Below are 25,652 nucleotides of genomic sequence, written 5' to 3'. Positions count from 1 at the left end.
CAGTTGGAGGTGAGCCGCCAGCAGTGGTGGATGTGGGGAGAGAGATGGCGGAGTTTTGAAATTTGTCATGAACTGCTATATATATTATGACTATTGAGGTAAATACATTGGTTATTCTCTATCAAAATCTTTCATTTGCTAACTATGCCTATCAGTAGTTAGTGCCTTCAGTACTTTGAATCTTTTATTTAGCTGGCAGTAGTGGCGCTCGCTGTATTGCAGTAGCTTGAGTAGCGAAGATTTTTGTGAGGTAAGTGATTTGTGAAAGGTATAGTTTAATGTTAGTCAGGGCCATTCTTTTGTAGGGATTTTTTGAAAGTCAGATTGCGTTGCGCTAAAAATACTGTGTGTCAGTTTATGCACAGTCCTGTATAATTGTTAAAAGGGGACATTTCACTTGATGTTGCCTATCTTGCGTATGGACTACTCAGTTTGTATATTTTTCTTATTTTTTTCATAGTTCCACACAACTTCTTCCTTTTTTTATCGATTGATGTGTGTTCAGTTTTTCAAGGCCTATCCACTGTGCCAACTTCCAGTTGTGTTGTCAGGACTGGTTACGCACCTAAATCTGAGGGGGGGGGGGGGGGGCGTGCGATGGGGAGGTTCCCTTGTCAGAACCATTTGAACCATTTGAACCATTTGAACCATTTGAACAAATAGCAATAAGCGCTCGTTTGCACCGACTATGTCCGACTTAATCCAACCAATCCCATCCCAAAAGGATGCGAGTGTCAAGTCGGCCGTGATTGACGGTATGCGGCCGACTTGGTCGTGTGCAATGGAGGCATGCCAATGCGTGCGGCGTTACCCAGGACGTCCACTGGGGCCGTATTCTTCTGGTTAACAGGTTGTCCGTATGGTCGTATGACCGATAAAGTTCGTGCACTGCATCCGAGCAATATCCGACACATGGCCGCCAACCAGCCAGTCGCGAGGTAACTGAACGGTGTCAAAACTGAGACCATTTTCAACAGCTGTTTTTCTAAGACTCGACATGACTTGAAAATGAAGATTTCGGTAAATAATTATTGAAACACTGTTACTGGTTACGCAACATCGTACTCGAAAGTCGGTGGAAGAACCAGCAGTTGCATTCAGTTGTAGCTAACAAAAAAAAAAAAACAAAAAAAAACAAAAAAAAAATTCTCGCCTTTCGGCGGGAACCGCAGTGGCAGTGCAGCGTATTGAATCCGAGATAAATTTATGACGTTCTTTTGCGCCGAGTAAGTGCACGAAGGTGAGCGGGTTGAGTATGGTACTTTTGAAAATATTTGTTACGTAGGGTAACTGCATGGTTCAAGGTGTCCTCAGTGTTGATTTTAAACACAGTTACCAAACCTTCAACATCGCAGCACGTCAGAAATCGTTGGTTAATATATTAAAAAACCAGAAACCCGCCTCGATTGCGAAAAAAGCACCTAGTGTTAACCTAGGTTTCGGCGTAGATAACTACACCTTCTTCAGAACAATAAAACCCACAAGTGTCTAAGAAGACCTTTGTCAATGATTAAAAGCCATGGTGTTCTTTTAATCATTGACAAAGGTCTTCTTAGGCACTTGTGGGTTTTATTGTTCTGAAGAAGGTGTAGTTATCTACGCCGAAACCTAGGTTAACACTAGGTGCTTTTTTCGCAATCGAGGCGGGTTTCTGGTTTTTTAATACAGTTACCAAAACTTTTAAATAGTCTTAGTAATGGAGTGCTTGCAGTAGGTCCTTGATGTACAAAAAGACCAGAGAATTCAATGGAAAAATATGACAACATGTTCTTTTTCATCATCTGTTCTGTTTCTGTCACCACGGCGCATTAAAGTGATCTGACTAAAGTAAGCAAAATGGGATTGTAGGGAATCTTCAGGTTCTTCTGAATTTCGTTTTTAAATACAGTTTCTAGAATTTCTAAAATCTTACTGAATATTCACTAAACGTCATATATCACAAATTCAGTAAATTCGATGACAGACTTTAATGTTTTTTAAATATCTTCAACATTTCGCGGCCCTGTCAGCAACTGTGTAAATATTAATTTTAATAATTAACAGCCACAGTTGCACAGTTTGCCTAGAATTTACCTAGGTTTCAGTCGGGATAACCCAACCTTCTTCAGAATAATGAGTTCCAGTACAGCACTCGTGGCTGCCGCATCGCGCTCTCCAAGTGGGGCCGAGGCAGTTCCACATATGTTTTATAGTCTGACGATAATTAATGGATTTGTAGTTTTAGCTTGATGATGTCCACTATGGAAAGACGGTAGTTACTGTTATTCTGAAGAAGGTTGGGTTATCCCAAATGAAACCTAGGTAAATTCTAGGCAAACAGTGCAAGTGAGGCTGTTAATTATTAAAATTAAAAGTAATGTTTTTTGCTATGTTATGATCAGTGTTTCCACTTTGCTTCCACTGTCATGTCCTCTGCCACTTTCAACCAGTGTGTCCCCTGTAAGTCGTTGTGATGACATATCTTGTCTTGCGTATTCCAGAGTGACCAGTTGCCATTCACAAGACTTACAAGCTTCTGTACGCCAGTAGTTGATAAATGTGAAACACACCCAGCCACCAGTAACAACAGGTGCTGGCTTGCACGAGCTACGTCTGACCAATCTTATTTCACTGGGATCCATCCGTCAGCCAGCTGTGTAAGGCCGTATGCTGCCATCTTCGTCATATGCAGTGGACGCGTTCCAATGTCTCTGTACGTCTAGGTATTGGCCGCGTGCGGTAGTGTACGGCCGTCCAAGTAGTTGGGTGAATACGGTTCCAGTGGAAGCTCAACTGTAGCCATCGTGAAGTGATACATTGGTGTCCATAGAATAGATTTGGTGACAACAGTTTTCGTGCAGTGCTGTCTTCTACTACCAGTTCCTCTGCCACCTCTCCCGCCCCCCCCCCTCACCCCTTTTCTCGTCCCATTCTCCTGTCGTCAATCATTGTAAGCTGGACAGTTGTTCATTGTTCTAGCGTGGGCGTGAGCCATCCTGCACGAGCAGATAACAGGCCTGCAGTAGACTGTCGTCATAGACATACGAGAGCTGTTCGCAAAGTAGGATCGGACAGGGCGTTAAATGGAAACGGCAGTGAAAATCCGATGAAGCTCTGCACTTATGTGTTGGGCAGTGTCTTCAGTGTGCATGTTGATCGCGTCGAGTACCTTTTTTCAGTTCTGAGCAAAGAGTGATCACGTAAAGGTGCCTAGAATACCGTCTCCCGCCCAGTATGGGTGCGCAGTTAGAGGTTTCGCCTGATTTCATGCAACCCCACATAACATATCTGTCATGCATTTCCCTCTTCGTGACATTTCTCAGAGACACATTGCAGATGCAATAAGGACGTCCCGTGAAGCGTTCGATGGGACATGTTTGATTACGCACCATACACACCACACAGACTGGACTTGGCTCTTTCTGAAGTTCATCTCTGCCCACATGAACCGCTGGCTATAAAGACAACATTTTGGCACGTACAACGAACTGCAGACCAGCGGAGAGAAGTGTCGGAAAGCACAGGCGGCTGCCTTCGATGACGAAGGTATCGGAAAGTTGGTACAAACGCTACCACAAACGTTTAAGTCGGAGCGGCAACTATGTAGAGAAGTAGCCGGAAGGAGTAGCAAACTGTTGCAAATAAAAGATTTTTGAATTTTGTTGCGGTTTACACCGATTTTCCATTCGAATAGTTCCTTTGTGGTGCGTCATAATTAGAGTGTTTGTGAAATAACAGATTTGTCAGAGGGGGCGACCAAGGATATCATACACACAACAGATTATGAATAACGTTGGATGTAACACATACGTGGAAATGAAGAGGAAGGCAGACAGAAGAGAGGAATGTCGCTCTGCTGCGGTTTCGCCTGATTTCATGCAACCCCACATAACATATCTGTCATGCATTTCCCTCTTCGTGACATTTCTCAGAGACATTGCAGGGGCAATAAGGACGTCCCGTGAAGCGTTCGATGGGACATGTTTGATCACGCTCCACACACACCGTACAGCCTGGACTTGGCTCCTTCTGAAGTTCATCTCTGCTCGCATGACCCGCTGGCTGTGAAGACCACATTTCGGCACGTACAACGAACTGCAGACCAGCGGGGAGGAGTGACGGAAAGCACAGGCGGCTGCCTTCGATGACGGAAAGTTGGTACAAACGCTACTGCAAACGTTTAAGTCGGAGCTGCGACTATGTAGAGATGTAGCTAGAAGGTGTAGCAAACTGTTACAAATAAAAGGTTTATTGCAGTTTTCATTTCGCAACCAATATAACCTTGCTCTCCGAATTTCCCTCCGCTGTGAGCGGGATATTTATACTATACGGAAGTATTGTTGGGACGGGCGAACGAGCTGACGGCAAGTCTCTGGGGCATATAGTAGCAGTAGAGTTCAGTAAGAGGCGACAAATATTTATAGTGGGTACCTAGGAGCGGCGCTATAAATACTGGGGCGGGCTTACGTAAGAGCAGGAGAGGCGAGGCGGGTACTCACCTAGCAGCACGCAGAGGCGGCGGCAGGGGCAGCCGGTGGCGATGCCGGAGCCCGTGGCCGGGGGGCGGAGCGACGGCATCTAGACGGGGGCGGCGCGGGGGCGGCGTCGGTGGCGGCGGCGGTGACCACGAGGGGCGGCGAGGGGGCGTCGGACACACACGCTGCTCGCTCAGCGCGTGCCGGACTCGGGCACTGCTCGCATACGCACTCCACGCACTCACACACGCACTGGCTGCGGCGACGCACGCCTCTGTCACTTCTGCGGTCCGTGAGCGGCGCGCCCGAGCGGACCATGGATAGGCGGCGAGGCGCGGCGGCAGATACGGCCCGCGGCACGGGGAGGGGGCACTTACGACGCGGCACGGCAGAGTGCGGCGACGCTACGAAACACGCGACACACGCGGCTCGGCGCGACTCGCGGGGCAGGTGGGGGCGACTCGACGCGTCCGGCCGACTCGACGGCGGGTCGCCGACTGGCGGCGGCGACGGCGGTGGCGGCGGCGGCCGGCGTCGCGACGCTGCGGGGCGCTGCTGTGCCCCGCTCTGCGCAGCCTCGGCCCGCCGCCGCCGCCGACGCCGACGCCGCTGCCGCCGTCCCATTAGACGGCGCATCAATTAGCCGAGCCTGCCAAGTTCGCGTTACACTCGAGAGGACAGCGTTCGTTCGGGCGAAACAATATTATCCCCTAACACAAATTACAGTCCAATAGCATTATTTTACTCGTCAGATGGCGTCAACGTCCAACACTAAAAAAACAAAAAAAGTAAACAAGGCCAACGTTTCGACCTTATTTAGAGGTTTCATCTTCAGGGTGATGAAACTGCTGTCGTTTTCCCCTGCGTTGATTCTCTCACTGACGCCGAAAAAATTACAGCACCAAGAAAATTGTTAGTTTAGAGCAGGGGTTAACAACAAAATTTTCTCGAGGACCCCCTCATCGATCATGATTGGTCCCTTGTCATATCACAGTATCAAGTACCTAAAAAAGCCAAATTAAGAGTCTTTTTATACGTTTTCTATTTTTGGTACTTAGAAAAAACATTAACAAATTCATTATTGAAAAAATATTCAGCTAAAAACTTTTTCAATTTCTCCATCGTTGTTATTGTTAAATTTTTTGATTATTGCTCGAAATCTTTATCTTCAAATCTGGGTGTTTAGTACAAAAACTCCTCAAAAAAATAATGGCCCATTGTAGTCTGTAATGCGAGTTTCTGTGTAAAGTGACTGTCAGTTGTCAGCTGCAAAGAGGCAGCGCGCGCAGCCTAAGGCATACAGCAGAACTATTTGCCTCTATCTAATTCTAGTTTTGTGCTAGAGTGTGCTAGTGTCAGTTGGCTCTAGGAAGATGCTGGACGCAGAAGACAGCGTTCGCTAAAGCTCTGCTCATGCAGGAAGCGGCCAAAACAAAAAATCTGTTATCATATGAAATATATGTAACATATTTTTTATTCTCATAGCATCTTGCGGGCCCCTTTAGCATAGCTCGCGGACCCCTGGGGTAGTACATTTGTCTACGGAACGTAACTGATTATTATTGCAAGATCAAAGGGCACTGTGAACTCGAGATAAGCCATTACAAATGTGAAATTCTGCTTCAATGATAACCAGTATAGCCGCAAGAATGTTGAATGCAACCATGCAAACTTGCGCGCATTTGTTCTACTAGTGCCCGACGCCAGTTCGTGGGTTGGTATTCCACGCCTGTTACACTTGGTCGGTCAATAAAGGGTCGGTTAATGCTGCTTTTGCTGACAGATCTGGTGATGGGACACGGCCAGGCAATATGTCAACACTGCATAGAGCATGTTGGGTCAAAACGTCAATAAAACGGTATGTGAGAGAGCGTTATTCTGTTGGAAAACACCTCCTGGAATACTGTTCACGAATGACAGTACAACAGGTCGGATCATCAGACGGACGTATAGATTTCCATGCGAAGGATAACATCGAGAGTGCTCCTCCTGTCATACGAAAGCACTCCTCAGACCTTAACTCTAGGTATAGATCCAATGTGCTGGCAAGCAAACAGGTTCGTTGCAGTCTCCCCCCAACTGGCCTCATTCTAATCAACATAAGGGCGTTACTAGCACCGAGGCAGATCCAAAATTCATCAGAAAACACACCCTGGCATCCAATGAGCTATCGCTTGACATGACTGAAGTCGCAAATGACGGTGGTTTGGGGTCAGTGGAATGAACACTAAAGGGCGTCTGGCTCGGGGCTGTCCTTTAAGTACCCGTTTTGTAACAGTTCGTTGTGTCACTGTTCTTCAGATTGCTGCCGCAGATGCAGATGCGCGAGAGGAATACGCCGAACACAACGGTCTTCCCTCTCGGTAGTGTGACGTAACCATCCGGAAGCAGGCCGTCTTGCTATCGTACATTCTCGTGATCACCTCTGCCAGCAGTCAGGTACAGTGGCTACATTCCTGCCAACTCTTTCTGCAATATCGCAGACGGAACTTCCAGCTTCTCGTTGCCTTATTACACAATATCGTTCAAATCAGTGAGGTGTTGATAATGGCGTCTTTGTCGCCTCAAGGGCCTTGTCGATTAACTTCAACTCGCCACGTCCAATCACAAAGGTAACTAATGAACCATTAAGGCGTGTATTTAAACCAACCCTTATTTGCATCCTCACATGTGATTGGCGCTACATATGAATAGACATCAACTTTCAGACGTAGAATCACGCCTACCAACTTCAGTTTATGACGCACAGCTCCATCTTCATGTTGCGATTTTTTTCTGTCAGTGTGTTTCTGTTTTCACGCCACAATTGAGATCTCTTTTTTGGAAAGTTTTGCAACAGTTCGCTGCCGAAGTGTCATCTACAAGTACATAATTTACGCACTCTGTAAATCTCTGTGAAGTGCATGGCAACGGCAATTTAGCATGGTAACACACGTTAACGTTCCTTCTTGTGTGGGAAGAATACCTCTGTGCACGCTATAATCTTGTCTTCGCGATCCCTTCGCGTGGCTGCAATACACGGCAATTTTGCGGTATGATCGCGCAATATTGCTGATGTTCCAGGTAGTTGCCGACTTATTGCCGAGTGGTTCCCTGTGTTCTGTCTGCTTCGATGCGGCTCGCCACGAATTTCTCTTTTGTGCCAACATTTTCATCTCAGAGTAGCACTAGCAACCTATGTACTCAGTTATTTGCTGGATGTATACCAGTCCCTGTCTTCCTCTACAGGTTTTACAATCTACAACTCCCGGTGGTAGTTGCAAGGTTCGAATCCTGCCTCGGGCATGGATGTGTGCCGTTAGGTTAGTAGGTTTAAGTAGTTCTAAGTTCTAGGGGACTGATGACTTCAGAAGTTAAATCCCATAGTGCTTAGAGACATTTGAACCATTTTGGTAGTTGCAAGTCGTTTCGCATTGCATATGCATATCACGGACAATTTGTTGTAGCATTTCACAGCATAAGATGCAATCATGACAGCACATTTCTGTGGAAACCGGTCATCCATAAAATTCTTTTTTAGTGATCTTGGCTTGTAAAGCTTTTTTTTTCATTTATCATACCTTTCAGATCGTCCCCATCAGGAATTTATAACTTCATGAAATTGATATTTTAAACATTTTGTGGCTGTGCGCTCAGCAACCGCGTATGCAATTACGTAAAATGTAAGACTCAGCCAAAAGGTTGCACACAGCTTTTTTTTTTTAAACACATTTGCCAGGTTTCGATAGTGTGGTGTGCGTACTGTAAGACCTTCGGTACACACACCAGCAGATTACTTGACTTGTCGCTCTAGCGAAGTAGGCGAGTATCAGCAATAGGTCTCGTGGTCTTATGGTGGCGTGTTTATCTTCTGCCGTTAGGTCAGACGATAGAAATGCCACTTGCACGCTTAGAGTAGCAGATTGACGGTGACCAACTTTAAACAGAACTTGATTAATTTTCACACACATTTTTTAAAATAATAAATAACATAGACATTACACAACTTGATTCTGGATGCTATCTACAATTGACAATCTGAAGTTCCTGTGGTCTTGGTACGTTAATCTTATTCTCACATATCTCTGATACTTGACAAAGTGTCTATACATTTATCTTCACGGCTATGTACAGGAATATGATAATCTTATTAGACGCAGACTGAAACTTGACTATAGACTGGTACAGACAAATGCAGACTAATGCAGACTGGTTAATCAGAGGTCTGTACACTCGTTATAACACCTCGTGCGTTCAGGTATTACTGCGCAAGTGTGATCCGCGAGGAGAAAAGGTTCTACTTTAGCAGCAATCTCATTGACTGCGTTACATATTAATACATGGAGCGTTGGAAGCAGAATTTGGTCCGTCCCTATGGCAGCGCCATCTCGCAGTGAGGAGACAGACGAGCGCTGCGCCTGCGCTGTTGTGCTTAGCGGGACGCGCTCTAGTGGGAAAGTTGTGTACGCGCTGACTACACGGAACTATGTACACAACAGATAGCTTTATTTTCATCAGAATGGTAAAAGTTACCTAAAAATATATAAGGTACAGGTAATATACATCAGATAGTGACATATGTGAAAATTCTCAAATAAAAACCAAAAAACTATACTTACATGAACTCACATGAAAACTTTTAAATTTTCAGCAACAGTGCTATCGTCAAATGACATGATTTTGTTCCATGAGTGAAGAATTTAGGTCATAATAAAAAAGACAGACAGTGATCACAGAATAATACAATCATAGTTACAAGCAGCGGCACAAGTTAACTGCTGCAGCCGGCTAAGTCCGGCACATATACAGAGCAAGAGTCATCAGACTAAACGTCTACATCTACATGGATACTCTGAAAATCACATTCAAGTGCCTGGCAGAGGGTTCATCGAACCACCTTCACAATTCGCTATTATTCCAATCTCGTATTGCGCGCGGAAAGAACGAACACCTGTATCTTTTCGTGCGAGCTCTGATTTCCCTTATTTTATCGTGGTGATCGTTTCTCCCTATGTAGGTCGGTGTCAACAAAATATTTTCGCATTCGGAGGAGAAAGTTGGTAATTCAAATTTCGTGAGAAGATTCCGTCGCAACGAAAAACGCCATTCTTTTAATGATGTCCAGGCCAAACCCCGTATCATTTCTGTGACACTCTTTCCCACATTTCGCGATAATACGAAACGTGCTGCCTTTCTTTGAACTTTTACGATGTACTTCGTCAGTCCTTTCTGGTACGGATCCCACACCGCGCAACAGCATTCTAAAAGAGGACGGACAAGCGTAGTGTAGGCAGTCGACTTAGTAGATCTGTTACATTTGCTAAGTGTCCTGCCAATAAAACGCAGTCTTTGGTTAGCCTCCCCAGAACATTGTCTAGGTATTCCTTCCAATTTAAGTTGTTTGTAAGTGTAATACCTAGGTATTTAGTTGAATTTACGGCTTTTAGATTAGACTGATTTATCGTGTAACCGAAGTTTAACGATTACTTTTTAGCACTCACGTGGATGACCTTACACTTTTCGTATTTAGGGTCAACTGCCACTTTCCGCACCATTCAGATATCTTTTCTAAATCGTTTTGCAGTTTGTTTTGGTCTTCTGATGACTTCATTAGTCGATAAACGACTGCGTCATCTGCAAACAACCGAAGACGGCGGCTCAGATTGTCTTCCAAACCGTTTATGTAGATAAGGAACACTACCTTGGGGAACGCAAGAAATCACTTCTGTTTTACTCGATAACTTTCCGTCAGTTACTACGAACTGTGACCTCTCTGACAGGAAATCACAAATCCAGTCACATAACTGCGACGATATTCCATAGGCACGCAATTTCATTACCAGCCGCTTGTGTAGTACAGTGTCAAAAGCCTTCCGGAAATCCAGGAATACGGAATCGATCTGAAATTCCTTTGTCAATAGCACTCAACACTTCGTGTGATTTAAAATGGCTCTCAGCACTATGGGACTCAACTGCTGTGGTCATTAGTCCCCTAGAACTTAGAACTACTTAAACCTAACTAACCTAAAGACATCACAAACATCCATGCCCGAGGCAGGATTCGAACCTGCGACCGTAGCGGTCGCACGGTTCCGGACTGCGCGCCTAGAACCGCGAGACCACCGCGGCCGGCACTTCGTGTGAATAAAGAGCTAGTTGTGTCTCACAGGAACGTTGTTTTCTAAACCCATGTTGACTGTGTGTCGATAGACAGTTTTCTTCGAGGTAGTTCATAATGTTTGAACACAATATATGTTCCAAAATTCTGCAGCATATCGACGTTAACGATGTGGGCCTGTAATTTAGTGGATTACTCCTACTACCTTTCTTGAATATTGATGTGACCTGTGCAACTTTCCAGTCTTTGGGTACGGATCTTTCGTCGAGCGAATGGTTGTATATGATTGTTAAGTATGGAGCTAATGCATCAACATACTCCGAAAGGAACCTAATTGGTTTACATTCTGGACCAGAAGACTTGCTTTTATTAAGTGATTTGAGTTGCTTCACTACTCCGAGGATATTTACTTCTACGTTACTCATGTTGGCAGCTGTTATCGATTCGAATTCTGGAACATTTATTTCGTCTTCTTTTGTGAAGTCATTTCGGAAGGATGTGTTTAGTAACTCTGTTTTCGTAGCACAGTCTTCGATAGTATCTCCATTGCCGTCGTTCAGAAAAGGCATTGATTGTGTCTTGCCACTAGCATACTTCACATAAGACCCGAATCTCTTTGGGTTTTTTGCAAGGTTTCGAGACAAAGTTTCGTTGTGGAAACTGTTATAAGCATCTCGCTTTAAAGTCCGCGCTAAATTTCTATCTCCTGTAAAAATCACAACTTTTGGGGATTGTGCGTCTGTTTCAATTTGGCATGTTTGTTTCGTTGTTTCTGCAAATTTGGAAGGAGAGGAGATTGTCTCACAGGAAGGCGTCAAGTGAATTTTTATCTGCTTTTATGAATAGGTATACTCTTCGTTTATTTTTGGAGGGTTTGCGAGTTACAATATTCATTCTGGCTACGACAACTGTGTGTTCACTAATCCCTGTGTCGTTATTAATTCAGGATTATTTGTTGCTAAGAGGTCAAGTGTGTTTACTATTCGTTTGGGCTCATGAACTCTGCTCGAAATAATTTTCACATAATGCGTTTAGCACAATTTCGGATATTTTATGCATACCTCCGGAATTAAACATTTATTTTCGCCAACATATCGAGGGTAAATTGAAGTCACCACCAACTATTATCGTATAAGTCGAGTTCCTGTTTGAAATCAAACTCAAGTTCTCTTTGAACCTTTCAGCAACTGCATCATCTGAATTGGGAGGTCGGTAAAAGGGTCCAATTATTATTTTATTCCGGTTGCCAGTAATGACCTCTGCCCTTACTGACTCAGAGGAAGTATCTACTTGAATTTCGCGACTAGTTAAACTACATTTAACAGCAACAAACACGCCACCGCCAACCGTGTTTAGCCTATCCTTTCGGAACACCGTTAGGTTCTTCGCAAAAATTTCGGCTGAGCTTATATCCGGCTTTAGCCAGCTTTCAGGGCCTATAACGATTTGAGCATCAGTACTTTCCATTAGCGCTTGGAGCTGTTGTACTTTCCCAACACAGCTACGACAATTTACAACTGTTACACAGTGGTTATTGTATCTACGTTCTTCCTGTGTTCAGCCTGCACCCTTTGTGACTGAAGCCCTTCTTGTGTTTTCCCGAGGATCGGAGGACTCGGACGTGCTGGACGTCCGTTCCGCTGCAGCCTCAAGCAGTGTAACCGAAGCCATCACAGCCTGACGCTGAGAGCGAAGTGTCACCAACTCGGCTCGCATCCGCACACAACAATCGCAGTCCCTGTCCATACTAAAGACAGTGGGAAACTACACTATGCAGATAAGCGGAGTATCGGCACGTGCTGCGCAGTACTGCTGTAAACCCTGACGAAAACGCAGGAGATGGACACGAGGATTAGTAGTGCCATCTAGTAACAAAATGGCAAACTTATAAATATCTACGTTAAGAGCGAAATTTCATAGCTCTAGGTATACATTAGTAACATATAGTACCCAGATAAAAGGCCTTAAGAAAGTTTGCAAGAACAGGAAAGCAGCCTTTTTACCGGCAGTTTTAAATAAAGTAGAAGACTGACAATGACAGCTGAATAAGGGGAAAATTCTAAAAATCAGGTGGTTCTAAGTCACGGCTCTAAACCTTGAAAGAAGTTTTCATTACGCAACTACAATTGTTAGCTAAGAATAAGACTGTCTTTAAGTGACAGGTGTTGGAAAATTTCCAGCTCTCCAAGGATATCTAGTCGGAGACCTTTTTTCTCAAAGTGTAGGATATTGACATCTTGGACTTCTTTGGGTTTATTCAGTGTGATTAACAAGTGGTCGGTAAAGGATGAATTATGAATATTAGTACCCTTTTTTCCTATAAGATGTTCTCTAAATCTTGCAGATATAGTTGGTTCTATTTGTTCTATGTAATAGGCCGGACAAGAGTCACAGATGATTTTATAAACACCTGAATTTCGCAAATGAGGCTTTGCTGAATCCAGACTGTGCGTAAGATAATTTTTTAGAGAATTGTTGGTGGAAACTACTTTGCAATCATATTTGTTTTGCAGAAGGCGCTGTTTTCTGTAAGAGACAGGTCCAAGAAATGATATAGAAATAAAATTTTTCATTTCGGTCATTAATGGAAATGCCCAGAGTGGTCATTCTATTCTTCGTTTTATTATTGAATATATTACTATGTTGGATTCGTAGCCATTATTAATTGCAATAGTTTTGATCAAATTTATCTCTGCTTCAAGATTTTCATTGTATAAAGGAACAGAAATAGCTCTATAGACAGCTGAATGAAAGAAGCCTTTTTAACAAGACTTGGGGGGTGGGGGGGGGGGGGGGAAGGTGTTGAATTAAAAATATACTAATTGATTAGTGCAAGTTTCTTTACGGAAGATATTTAAGGAAATTTTGTCGTCTGATATTGTCAGAATAAGGCCTAAGTAGTGAAATTGCCAGAATTCGTTGTCAAGCTTGCAGATGAAAGTAATTCATATTGTTTCGTGAAGTTCGTTGAAAATAGGTGATCGGTTCCATTGTTCAGTCCTCTATAAGTAGTCAGAATATTGTCAACATTTGTAGAATATGAAATAACGCCTGAGGCAGCAGCTGAAAATTTTTAAAAACTTTTCTTCCAAAAAATTTATAAAAATGTCTGCTAGCACTGTGTTAACGGGTTTCCCATCGTACGACCATCAGGTTGTTGATATAACTGTTCATTCAATCGAAATAATTATATTTAACAACGATTTAAAGCGAATTCATGAAATCAGTAATTAACTAATCAAACACTCTTTTTGGCCTTGTTTTACAATTTTATTTTTAATGTTATTGCACAACCTAGGTCTCGGGTTGTTAGCCCATTTTGAAAATTACGTAAGTTATGCAATAACGTTAACAATAAAATTGTGAAACGAGGCCAAAAACAGTCTTTGTTTAGTTAATTTACAATGTTTCACCAAGAACCCACAGTTGATTCAATCAAAATCAGTTATATGTTCGACAGAAATGTCTTTTTTGAAGAGCTGTATATTTTTTCCACTATGTGCAATGGTGTTTTGACTGGCACATTGTACAGAGATTTTTAATGTCGAAAGAAATTAACCTGGTACCTTGATCACAATATATAACTTTATTGACTAAGTTTTGACTGTTGGAGATAGAATAATTGCTCTAGAAAACAAAAGATTTTTTTTTTCAATTTGTCGTGCAGAAATCCAGCTAGGTCATGGTAGGCACTATTCACACTATTCTAAATTGGTCGTACAGGATGTCCTAATTTATTAACTTTAAATTGTACACGTAACTTTGGAGCTTGAGTGTTCATGTTAATTAACTGCTTTTTTTGGTAAGGCTTAAGTAAAAATTTAGCATCGTTAACCGCGGCTCTGATTTCTTTTTGCAAAACAGGAGTAGGATCCTCATGTAGTTCGGAAATATCGTTTTTCTCGACAAACTCCAAGGTTTTCGTAACATATTCTTGCTTTTTGGCATTCCCTTTATCAGACTTCATTACTAAAGCATCCTTTATTTTAATTTTATTATTAATGGATTTAATTATTTTTATATCATTACTAAAGGAGTATGGGAAACAGTTAAGTTTTTGCTGAAAATATAGCACACATCAGGTGCTATTCTGGTCTGACGAGAGCTGTCCATTTTTGCACTGTCAAGGCCAGTTTCAAATCCACAACCACATTTTCCGTAACATTTTTGTTAGACAGTTGTGGCATAACTTTGTACTTGAAACCTTTTTCATGCAGAGAGACCTCGTCTTTTGTAAAATTTATTTCAGTACTGTTTAAAATTCTATTATGAAATTTGTGGTCACTTTTTCTAAATGTAGTTATATTACAAGCCTTTTTTACAGGTAACAACGAGGCAGTTTGGTTAATTTCTTTTCATGTCTGTTAACAATAGTCTGCCTACATATATCTAGGCTGTCAATAATAAGAACCCAAAAATCACCAATGTGAACATTGCATTGAACATGAACAATTTTAGTTAGTTCTAAATATATGTAGTAAGCCTCTTCCATTTAGGGTATCTTTCTTAGTGTAAAGCGCAGTTATTTTGTCTAACATTACTTTTTGCACTTAGCATTGGAATGTGCGTGGTTCCTTTCGGGACAGCTTAAAATTTACGTTAGCTTCAACATAATTAAGCACAAGTCCCAATTCTTCGCAACGTACTTGTTTTGAGATCTTTATATTTAGTGACAGCCTTCGTTATATGCCAGGTAAAAATCTTGATACTTTAAACATTTTGTAGCCATGCGCTAAGCAACCGCGCATGCAATTATATAAAATGTAACAGTCAGCCAACCGATGTATATTACCTGTACCTTATATATTTTCTAGGTAACTTTTACGACTCTGATGAAGATAGTCTTAGTGCTATCGAAACCTGGTAAATGCGTTTTTTAAGAAAGTTGTGTGGAGCCGGTTGGCTGACTTTTACATTTGTATAACTTCATAAAATTCTTCGCACGCTAGAAGTTAGATGGAAGAATACGGCGAATAAAAAAGTTATATCACTGCGAAAGGAATTGTTTGCTTAAAAAGTATACGAGGATACAGACGTGAGTATCATCCACTTGCCTATGTGGGCGAGACATATTTTCACACTTGCCACACACCATCGTACGAATGGAGTAAAAATCCACTAACGGTCTGCTGAAACCTAGGTCGAAAGGATTCTCAATTGTCATCATCCGTGCTGGGGTGGTAGACGTTTCTGTAGCATGCCTACTTAACGTAAAAATCTGACCAGAAAACAGGGAATTATCACAACGACATTGACTTCTAAAATTATGAAAAGTGGCTCGGGAAGAGATTATTACGTAATCAACTACCTCACACTGTCCTTGTTATAGGAACCACCCCTTAACACAGTAAGCAACCGACTTCGTGTTCGAACATCAAATTCCACGAGCAGAGAAGTGATGCTCTGGTGTACAGTAGTAGACGAACGCGAGTTCTGTGAATTTTATAAATGCGATTAACCCCCGATCGGAGCTGTGAGACGTAGTAATGTGTTGTGCCTACTTGTCAAATGTGGGCTGCCTAGGAAACCTGCTTTTTCGGATAGCTGGACAACAATCCAAGCAAATCGTATTAATAAGTTTTATTTACAGAAAATAAATGACAACACTTAACTCTGAGAAATTTACGATTATGTGTCGCAAACAAATGGCGAGTGGCAAATAAGAAGTCTCTTTTGCATATACATCTACATCTACATCCATACTCCGCAAGCCACCTGACGGTGTGTGGCGGAGGGTATCCAGAGTACCTCTATCGGTTCTCCCTTCTGTTCCAGTCTCGTATTGTTCGTGGAAAGAAGGATTGTCGATATGCTTCTGTGTGGGCTCTAATCTCTCTGATTTTATCCTCATGGTCTCTTCGCGAGATATGCGTGGGACGGAGCAATATACTGCTTGACTCTTCGGTGAAGGTATGTTCTCGAAACTTTAACAAAAGCCCGTACCGAGCAACTGAGCGTCTCTCATGCACAGTCTTCCACTGGAGTTTATCATCTCCGTAAAGCTTTCGCGATTACTAAATGATCCTGTAACGAAGCGCGCTGCTCTCCGTTGGATCTTCTCTGTCTGTTCTATCAACCCTATCTGGTACGGATCCCACACTGCTGAGCAGTATTCAAGCAGTGGGCGAACAAGCGTACTGTAACCTACTTCCTTTGTTTTCGGATTGCATTTCCTTAGGATTCTTCCAATGAATCTCATTCTGGCATCTGCTTTACCGACGATCAACTTCATATGATCATTCCATTTTAAATCACTCCTAATGCGTACTCCCAGATAATTTATGGAATTAACTGCTTCCAGTTGCTGACCTGCTATTTTGTAGCTAATTGATAAGGGATCTATCTTTCTATGTATTCGCAGCACATTACACTTGTCTACATTGAGATTCAATTGCCATTCCCTGCACCATGCGTCAATTCGCTGCAGATCCTCCTGCATTTCAGTACAACTTTCCATTGTTACAACCTATCGATACACCACAGCATCATCTGCAAAAAGCCTCAGTGAACTTCCGATGTCATCCACAAGGTCATTTATGTATATTGTGAATAGCAACGGTCCTATGACACTCCCCTGCGGCACACCTGAAATCACTCTTACTTCGGAAGACTTCTCTCCATTGAGAATGACATGCTGCGCTCTGTTATCTAGGAACTCTTCGATCCAATCACACAATTGGTCTGATAGTCCATATGCCCTTACTTTGTTCATTAAACGACTGTGGGGAACTGTTTCGAACGCCTTGCGGAAGTCAAGAAACACGGCATCTGCCTGTGAACCCGTGTCTATGGCCCTCTGAGTCTCGTGGACGAATAGCACGAGCTGGGTTTCACATGACCGTCTTTTTCGGAACCCATGCTGATTCCTACAGAGTAGATTTCTAGTCTCCAGAAAAGTCATTATACTCGAACATAATACGTGTTCCAAAATTCTACAACTGATCGACGTTAGAGATATAGGTCTATAGTTCTGCACATCTGTTCGACGTCCCTTCTTGAAAACGGGGATGACCTGTGCCCTTTTCCAATCCTTTGAAACGCTACGCTCTTCTGGAGACCTACGGTACACCGCTGCAAGAAGGGGGGCAAGTTCCTTCGCGTACTCTGTGTAAAATCGAACTGGTATCCCATCAGGTCCAGCGGCCTTTCCTCTTTTGAGCGATTTTAATTGTTTCTCTATCCCTCTGTCGTCTATTTCGATATCTACCATTTTATCATCTGAACGACACTCTAGAGAAGGAACTACAGTGCAGTCTTCCTCTGTGAAACAGCATTAAAAAAAGACATTTAGTATTTCGGCCTTTAGTCTGTCATCCTCTGTTTCAGTACCATTTTGGTCACAGAGTGTCTGGACATTTTGTTTTGATCCACATACTGCTTTGACATAATACCAAAATTTCTTAGGATTTTCTGCGGAGTCAGTACATAGAACTTTACTTTCGAATTCATTGAACGCCTCTCGCATTGCCCTCCTCACACTACATTTCGCTTCGCGTAATTTTTGTTTGTCTGCAAGGCTTTGGCTATGTTTATGTTTGCTGTGAAGTTCCCTTTGCTTCCGCAGCAGTTTTCTAACTCGGTTGTTGTACCACGGTGGCTCTTTTCCATCTCTAACGATCTTGCTTGGCACATACTCATCTAACGCATATTGTACGGTGGTTTTGAACTTTGTCCACTGATCCTCAACACTATCTGTACTTGAGACAAAACTTTTGTGTTGAGCCGTCAGGTACTCTGTAATCTGCTTTTTGTCACTTTTGCTAAACAGAAAAATCTTCCTACCTTTTTTAACATTTCTATTTACGGCTGAAATCATCGATGCAGTAACCGCTTTATGATCGCTGATTCCCTGTTCTGCGTTAACTGTTTTAAATACTTCGGGTCTGTTTGTCACCAAAAGGTCTAATATGCTATCGTCACAAGACGGTTCTCTGTTTAACTGCTCAAGGTAGTTTTCAGATAAAGCACTTAACAAAAATTTACTGGATTCTTTGTCCCTGCCACCCGTTATGAACGTTTGAGTCTCCCAGTCTACATCCGGCAAATTAAAATCTCCATCCAGAACTATAAAATGGTGGGGAAATCTACTCGAAATATTTTCCAAATTATCCTTCAGGTGCTCAGCCACAACAGCTGCTGAGCCAGGGGGCCTATAGAGACATCCAGTTACCATGTCTGAGCCTGCTTTAACCGTGACCTTCAACCAAATAATTTCACATTTCGGATCTCCGTCAGTTTCCTTCGATACTATTGCACTTCTTATCGCTATAAACACGCCTCCCCCTTCACTGTCCAGCCTGTCTCTGCGGTATACATTCAATCTGATTTTAGGATTTCATTACTGTTTACGTCTGGTTTCAGCCAACTTTCTGTCCCTAGTACTATATGGGCGTTGTGACCGTTTATTAATGAGAGCAGTTCTGGGACCTTTCTATAGACGCTCCTGCAGTTTACTATTAGCACATTAATATTGTTATTCCCTGTTGCATTTTGCCTACTCCTACCTTGCCGCGTCTCAGGAGGCGTCTTGTCGGACCTATGGAGGGAATTCTCTAACCTAAAAAACCCCCATGTGCACTCCACACGTACTCCGCTGACCTTGTAGCCGCTTCCGGCGTGTAGTGCACGCCGGACCTATTCAGGGGGACCCTACATTTCTCCACCCGATAGCGGAGGTGAAACGTCTTGTAGTAACAATGGTAGAACATTACGTAGGAAATCAGCATACATTGCACCATTTAGACTGCCATCGATAAAATGGGGGCCAATTATCCTTCCCCCCATAATGCCGCACCATACATTAACCCGCCAAGGTCGCTGATGTTCCACTTGTCACAGCTATCGTGGATTTTCCGTTACCCAATAGTGCATATTATGCCTGTTTACGGTACCACTGTTGGTGAATGACGCTTCGTCGCTAAAAAGAACGCGTGCGAAAAATCTATCATCGTCCCGTAATTTCTCTTGTGCCCAGTGGCAGAACTGTACACGATGTTCAAAGTCGTCGCCATGCAATTCCTGGTGCATAAAAATATGGTACGGTTGCAATCGATGTTGATGTAGCATTCTCAACACCGACGTTTTTGAGATTCCCGATTATCGCAAAATTTGTGTGCTACTGATGTGCGGATTAGCCGCGACAGCAGCTAAAACACCTACTTGGACATCATCATTTGTTGCAGGTCGTGGTTGACGTTTCACACGTGGCTGAACACTTCCTGTTTCCTTAAATAACGTAACTATCCGGCGAACGGTCCGGACACCTGGATGATGTCGTCCAGGATACCGATTAGCATACATAGCACACGCCCGTTGGGCATTTTGATCACAATAGCCATACATCAACACGATATCGACCTTTTCCGCAATTGGTAAACGGTCCATTTTAACACGGGTAATGTATCACGAAGGAAATACCGTCCGCACTGGTGGAATGTTACGTGATACCACGTACTTATACGTTTGTGACTATTACACCACCATCTATCACAAAGCGAAAAAAGTGGTCCAACTAAAACATTCATATTTATTTACGTACTACACGAATATGTAATAAAAATGGGGGTTCCTATTTTTAAAAAACATAATTGATATCCGTTTGACCTATGGCAGCACCATCTAGCGGGACAACCATTGCGCCATCTGGTTTCCCCCTTCAAGTTAGACGAGTTTCGTTCTTTGTAGTTTTTTCGTTTGATGTTTATTTCGTGAGATATTTGGCCCGGTCACTATCAATGGACCACACTGTAATATGAGTGGCTCGAAGACTTCTTAAGCAATAGATATCAGTATGTTGTCCTCGCCGGTGAGTGTTCATCTGAGACGTCAGGAGGGTTTCGGGGAAGTGCGATAGGACCGCTATTACTTTCTATGTACGTAAATATGGCGGCCAGCTTGGGCAGCAATCTGCCGTTGTTAGCTGATGATGCTGTGGTGTACGGTAAGGTGTCAAAGTTGAGAAACTGGTGGAGGACACAGGCTGACTTAGACAAAATTTCTAATGCAAAAACCTACAGTAGGGTAACGAACCTTCAGCCTACGGCTCAGTGGCCTTCTTCTGGGTCTGCTGAAGTGATTTAGCTGTGTGAGTCGCTTACATTTTGTCATTGCTGCTCACTGAGCATGACGTTAGGTCATAAGTTCAAGAGATCGTTGTTACGATTCATCACTTGAGGCAAAAGCAGCGGTATCTCTATCGTAACAGGGCTGTGGTAGACAGGCTGGACAGCAACCGGGCCAAGGTGTGTACCAGTCTGGTCAGCGACGTTTCTCACGTAAGGTAAGCGCGCTGCTGGCTGCAGTTCGTCGATTTCTTGCCAATCTTGCCTCCTTTTGTTTGTCGAAATGGCTTTCAACTGACTCTGTCCGCGGAAGCCTACGCAATAAACAAAATTTCTAATTAGTGTCATGAATCACAGCTACCTCCAAATGTGTAAAAATACACTCCTGGAAATGGAAAAAAGAACACATTGACACCGGTGTGTCAGACCCACCATACTTGCTCCGGACACTGCGAGAGGGCTGTACAAGCAATGATCACACGCACGGCACAGCGGACACACCAGGACCCGCGGTGTTGGCCGTCGAATGGCGCTAGCTGCGCAGCATTTGTGCACCGCCGCCGTCAGTGTCAGCCAGTTTGCCGTGGCATACGGAGCTCCATCGCAGTCTTTAACACTGGTAGCATGCCGCGACAGCGTGGACGTGAACCGTATGTGCAGTTGACGGACTTTGAGCGAGGGCGTATAGTGGGCATGCGGGAGGCCGGGTGGACGTACCGCCGAATTGCTAAACACGTGGGGCGTGAGGTCTCCACAGTACATCGATGTTGTCGCCAGTGGTCGGCGGAAGGTGCACGTGCCCGTCGACCTGGGACCGGACCGCAGCGACGCACGGATGCACGCCAAGACCGTAGGATCCTACGCAGTGCCGTAGGGGACCGCACCGCCACTTCCTGGGGTATCGGCGAGGACCATTCGCAACCGTCTCCATGAAGCTGGGCTACGGTCCCGCACACCGTTAGGCCGTCTTCCGCTCACGCCCCAACATCGTGCAGCCCGCCTCCAGTGGTGTCGCGACAGGCGTGAATGGAGGGACGAATGGAGACGTGTCGTCTTCAGCGATGAGAGTCGCTTCTGCCTTGGTGCCAATGATGGTCGTATGCGTGTTTGGCGCCGTGCAGGTGAGCGCCACAATCAGGACTGCATACGACCGAGGCACACAGGGCCAACACCCGGCATCATGGTGTGGGGAGCGATCTCCTACACTGGCCGTACACCACTGGTGATCGTCGAGGGGACACTGAATAGTGCACGGTACATCCAAACCGTCATGGAACCCATCATTCTACCATTCCTAGACTGGCAAGGGAACTTGCTGTTCCAATAGGGCAATGCACGTCCGCATGTATCCCGTGCCAGCCAACGTGCTGTAGAAGGTGTAAGTCAACTACCCTGGCCAGCAAGATCTCCGGATCTGTCCCCCATTGAGCATGTTTGGGACTGGATGAAGCGTCGTCTCACGCGGTCTGCACGTCCAGCACGAACGCTGGTCCAACTGAGGCGCCAGGTGGAAATGGCATGGCAAGCCGTTCCACAGGACTACATCCAGCATCTCTACGATCGTCTCCATGGGAGAATAGCAGCCTGCATTGCTGCGAAAGGTGGATATACACTGTACTAGTGCCGACATTGTGCATGCTCTGTTGCCTGTGTCTATGTGCCTGTGGTTCTGTCAGTTTGATCATGTGATGTATCTGACCCCAGGAATGTGTCAATAAAGTTTCCCCTTCCTGGGACAATAAATTCACGGTGTTCTTATTTCAATTTCCAGGAGTGTATAAGTTAATGTGAATCGGTAGGAAAACAAACCCGTAATGATGCATTACGGCATTGGTAGTGTCCCGCTTGTCCCAGTCACGTCGTTTACTTATCTGGGCATAACATTCCCAAGCGATATGAAATGGAACTAGCATACGAAGATTGTCATAGGGAAGGCTGATTGTCGACTTCCGTTTATTGGAAGAATTTTGGCGAAGTGAGGTTCATCTGTAAAGGAGGCCACATATAGGACGCCAGTGCGACCAATTTATTAGTTCTGCACAAGTGTTTGATATCCTTCTGTGGCGTTTAAAGCGACAACACTGCCCACGTACTATTGTTTCTATGCCTTTAGTGCACACTACAGGAAGATTTTGTTACGGGAGGCTAGAAAGTTGGTGGGATCACACGGCAGATTCATCGAACGATGCGCCAGATGGTCACACAGCGTGAAAAGGGCTGGGAGAGCGAGAGCCATATCTTATAGGAGCAGAGAGGGACAGTGGGGATTCACCCACAACTTTGAACAGTCTGTTATTACGTATATTTAATGTTTAAATATTAACCCTCCGTTGCTCGCGCGGATAACACTCTTCATCGACGTAACTTGAAAGGTGGCTACACTGAGCCACAGCGCCAGAGATCGCGCTAGAGAGTATTGTTCCGCCGCCTCCACTGGCAGTGATTATTGAGAAGTCGTAGTGGACAGTGCTTGTCGAGAAGTCGTAGTGGAGAGTGCTTGCTGAGATGTCGGAGTGAAAAGTTCTTGTCGAGAGGTGGTAGTAGCGAGTCGGTGTGGAGATGTTGTAGTAGTGAGTGCTTGTTCCATGTTTTATGCAGTTGTTTGATGGGCTAGACAGCAGATGTTGTTCTAATGGAGATATTGTAATGATTAGAGTCCTTTTCATCAATATATATGAAGGTAACAAAACTCGTTTTTTTTCTCATTATTTCAATGTCTTGAATAATGCGTCATTACAGGTTCAGTCAACAAAGCATCTGGCTTGTGTTCTTGTATTAGAGTGTAATTCTGGTTTTCTTGCGTAATTACAGTATTTCTATTTTCTTTAATTACTTCAGTATAAATGATATTTAAAATTTCTTGTCTTATTGAAGAAGAACCGTGCCAGATGTGTACGTTGAATCACACTTCCACACACAGAACAGCTACACTTGTGCTTTGTTGGCTTCGTAGGTTTTATAGTTGCTGGGGACTTAATTAATTGATTGTATTAACGGAAATTTTCATTTCATTCTTTGTTGTAGTTCTATGCAGTCAGATTGCGTACAAATACTAATCAGGGCCAACCGTTTACGAGACTTCGTAATCGGACATACAGCTACTAAAAATTAAAATTATTTTCATTTATATAATTAAGCCTCCATGCAAACTTTCCCGCTCAATTTTGTCTGACAGGGCTGCATTGAGTTCGCTCCATTTCAGTATCTCTCCGGCTGTTAGCTCCAATCACTGCTGCCTTTCAGTTACGAAAGATTCATTGTTTATGAAACATTATTATAGTCTGGAGAACACTTGTCATCCGCGCTAGGTCTGCTGCCACAATCTGAAACAAAGTAAGTCTGTATTACTTTATTGCTTCCCTAGATTTAACCGATTTTTCATGTGTGTGAATTTAGACGTATTGAAACTGATCGCAGTTGCCTTCCATGTTACCTCGTATTCTCTTTATTTTTAAATTGTGGAAGAAATTTCAAAGGCAAAAAACCTCGGACAGAGTTTAGTAGAGATCCGAATGTATCGCAGGAATGGTTCAGTAGCTGAGTGATGAAGATGCTCACAGTGATAGCGCTGACTCAGAGACTGCGGATTCTGTTCATGAAAGCTATCATGATTCAGGAACAGAACAAGAAATATCAGAAAATGATGAACATGAATCACAGGAAGAAGTAAGTCAAGAGGATGCATTTTTTAGGGAAAGATGGAATAACTAAACGGAGGAAAATCAAATATCCTACCAGTGTTAGAAGGAGATCTTGTAATTTTATTACGCATTTTCCTGGACCAAAGAATCAAGCTCGTATAAAAAAGACAGAAATAAAAACTCTGAATTTCTTCTTGGATGAAAACATAATAAGCATTATCGCAACATGTACTAATATAAACATCAATTACTCTCGTGGTAGCTTCTCTAGGGAAAGGGATGCTAAAGAAAGATATGCGATAGAGATAAGTGCTTTCATTGGATTGTAATATATATATGTGGATCTTTGAGATGTTCTAGGGAGAGTATACCGAAATTGTGGGATAAATCAAAGGGAAACGGACTTGAATCATGCTATTTATGCGTAAGTGAAAACCAGTTCAGAGTTCTGTTGAGATGTCTGAGGTTTGATAATACCGGTGATAGAGATGTTCGCAGAGAGATTGACAAATTGGTTGCTATCAGAGCTATCAGAGAGGTACTTGAACAATTCACGAGAAATTGCCAAAACTATTTTTCACCTAGTGAATATCTTACTGTTGACGAACAGCTTTTGGCGTTTAGAGGAAACTGCCCTTTCAGGCAATATATTCCTAGCGAACCAACAAATTAGGGTTAAAAGTGTTTGCTTTCCAGAATGAGATTTTCGCTCTGCAGCGGAGTGTGCGTTGATATGAAACTTCCTGGCAGATTAAAACTGTGTGCCCGACCGAGACTCGAACACGGGACCTTTGCCTTTCGCGGGCAAGTGCTCTACCATCTGAGCTACCGAAGCACGACTCACGCCCGGTCTCTCATATGGTAGAGCATATGCCCGCGAAAGGTAAAGGTCCCGAGTTCGAGTCTCGGTCGGGCACACAGTTTTAATTTGCCAGGAAGTTTCATATCAGCGCACACTCCGCTGCAGAGTGAAAATCTCATTCTGGAAACATCCCCCAGGCTGTGGCTAAGCCATGTCTCCGCAATATCCTTTCTTTCAGGAATGTTACTTTTGCAATGTTCGCAGGAGAGCTTCTGTAAAGTTTGGAAGGTAGGAGACGAGATACTGGCAGAATTAAAGTTGTGAGACCGGGCATGAGTCGTGCTTCGGTAGCTCAGATGGTAGAGCACTTGCCCGCGAAAGGCAAAGGTTCCGAGTTCGAGTCTCGGTCGGGCACACAGTTTTAATCTGCCAGGAAGTTTCAATGTTGGCTTTGGTTGATGTACAAAAAGCTTACACTTTGAATTTAGAACCGTACGTCGGTAATCAACAAGAGGGACCATGTCAAGCCAGTAATTCCTCTGAAGATATTGTTCTTCGAATGGTCAAATTGTTTAAAACGTTAGATTGTATTATACA

The sequence above is a fragment of the Schistocerca nitens genome, chromosome 7 (genome assembly GCF_023898315.1).
Source record: "Schistocerca nitens isolate TAMUIC-IGC-003100 chromosome 7, iqSchNite1.1, whole genome shotgun sequence".
In the NCBI taxonomy this organism is placed as follows: domain Eukaryota; kingdom Metazoa; phylum Arthropoda; class Insecta; order Orthoptera; family Acrididae; genus Schistocerca; species Schistocerca nitens.
The sequence above is the reverse complement of the archived record's forward strand: the minus strand, read 5'-3'. Positions refer to the sequence as shown.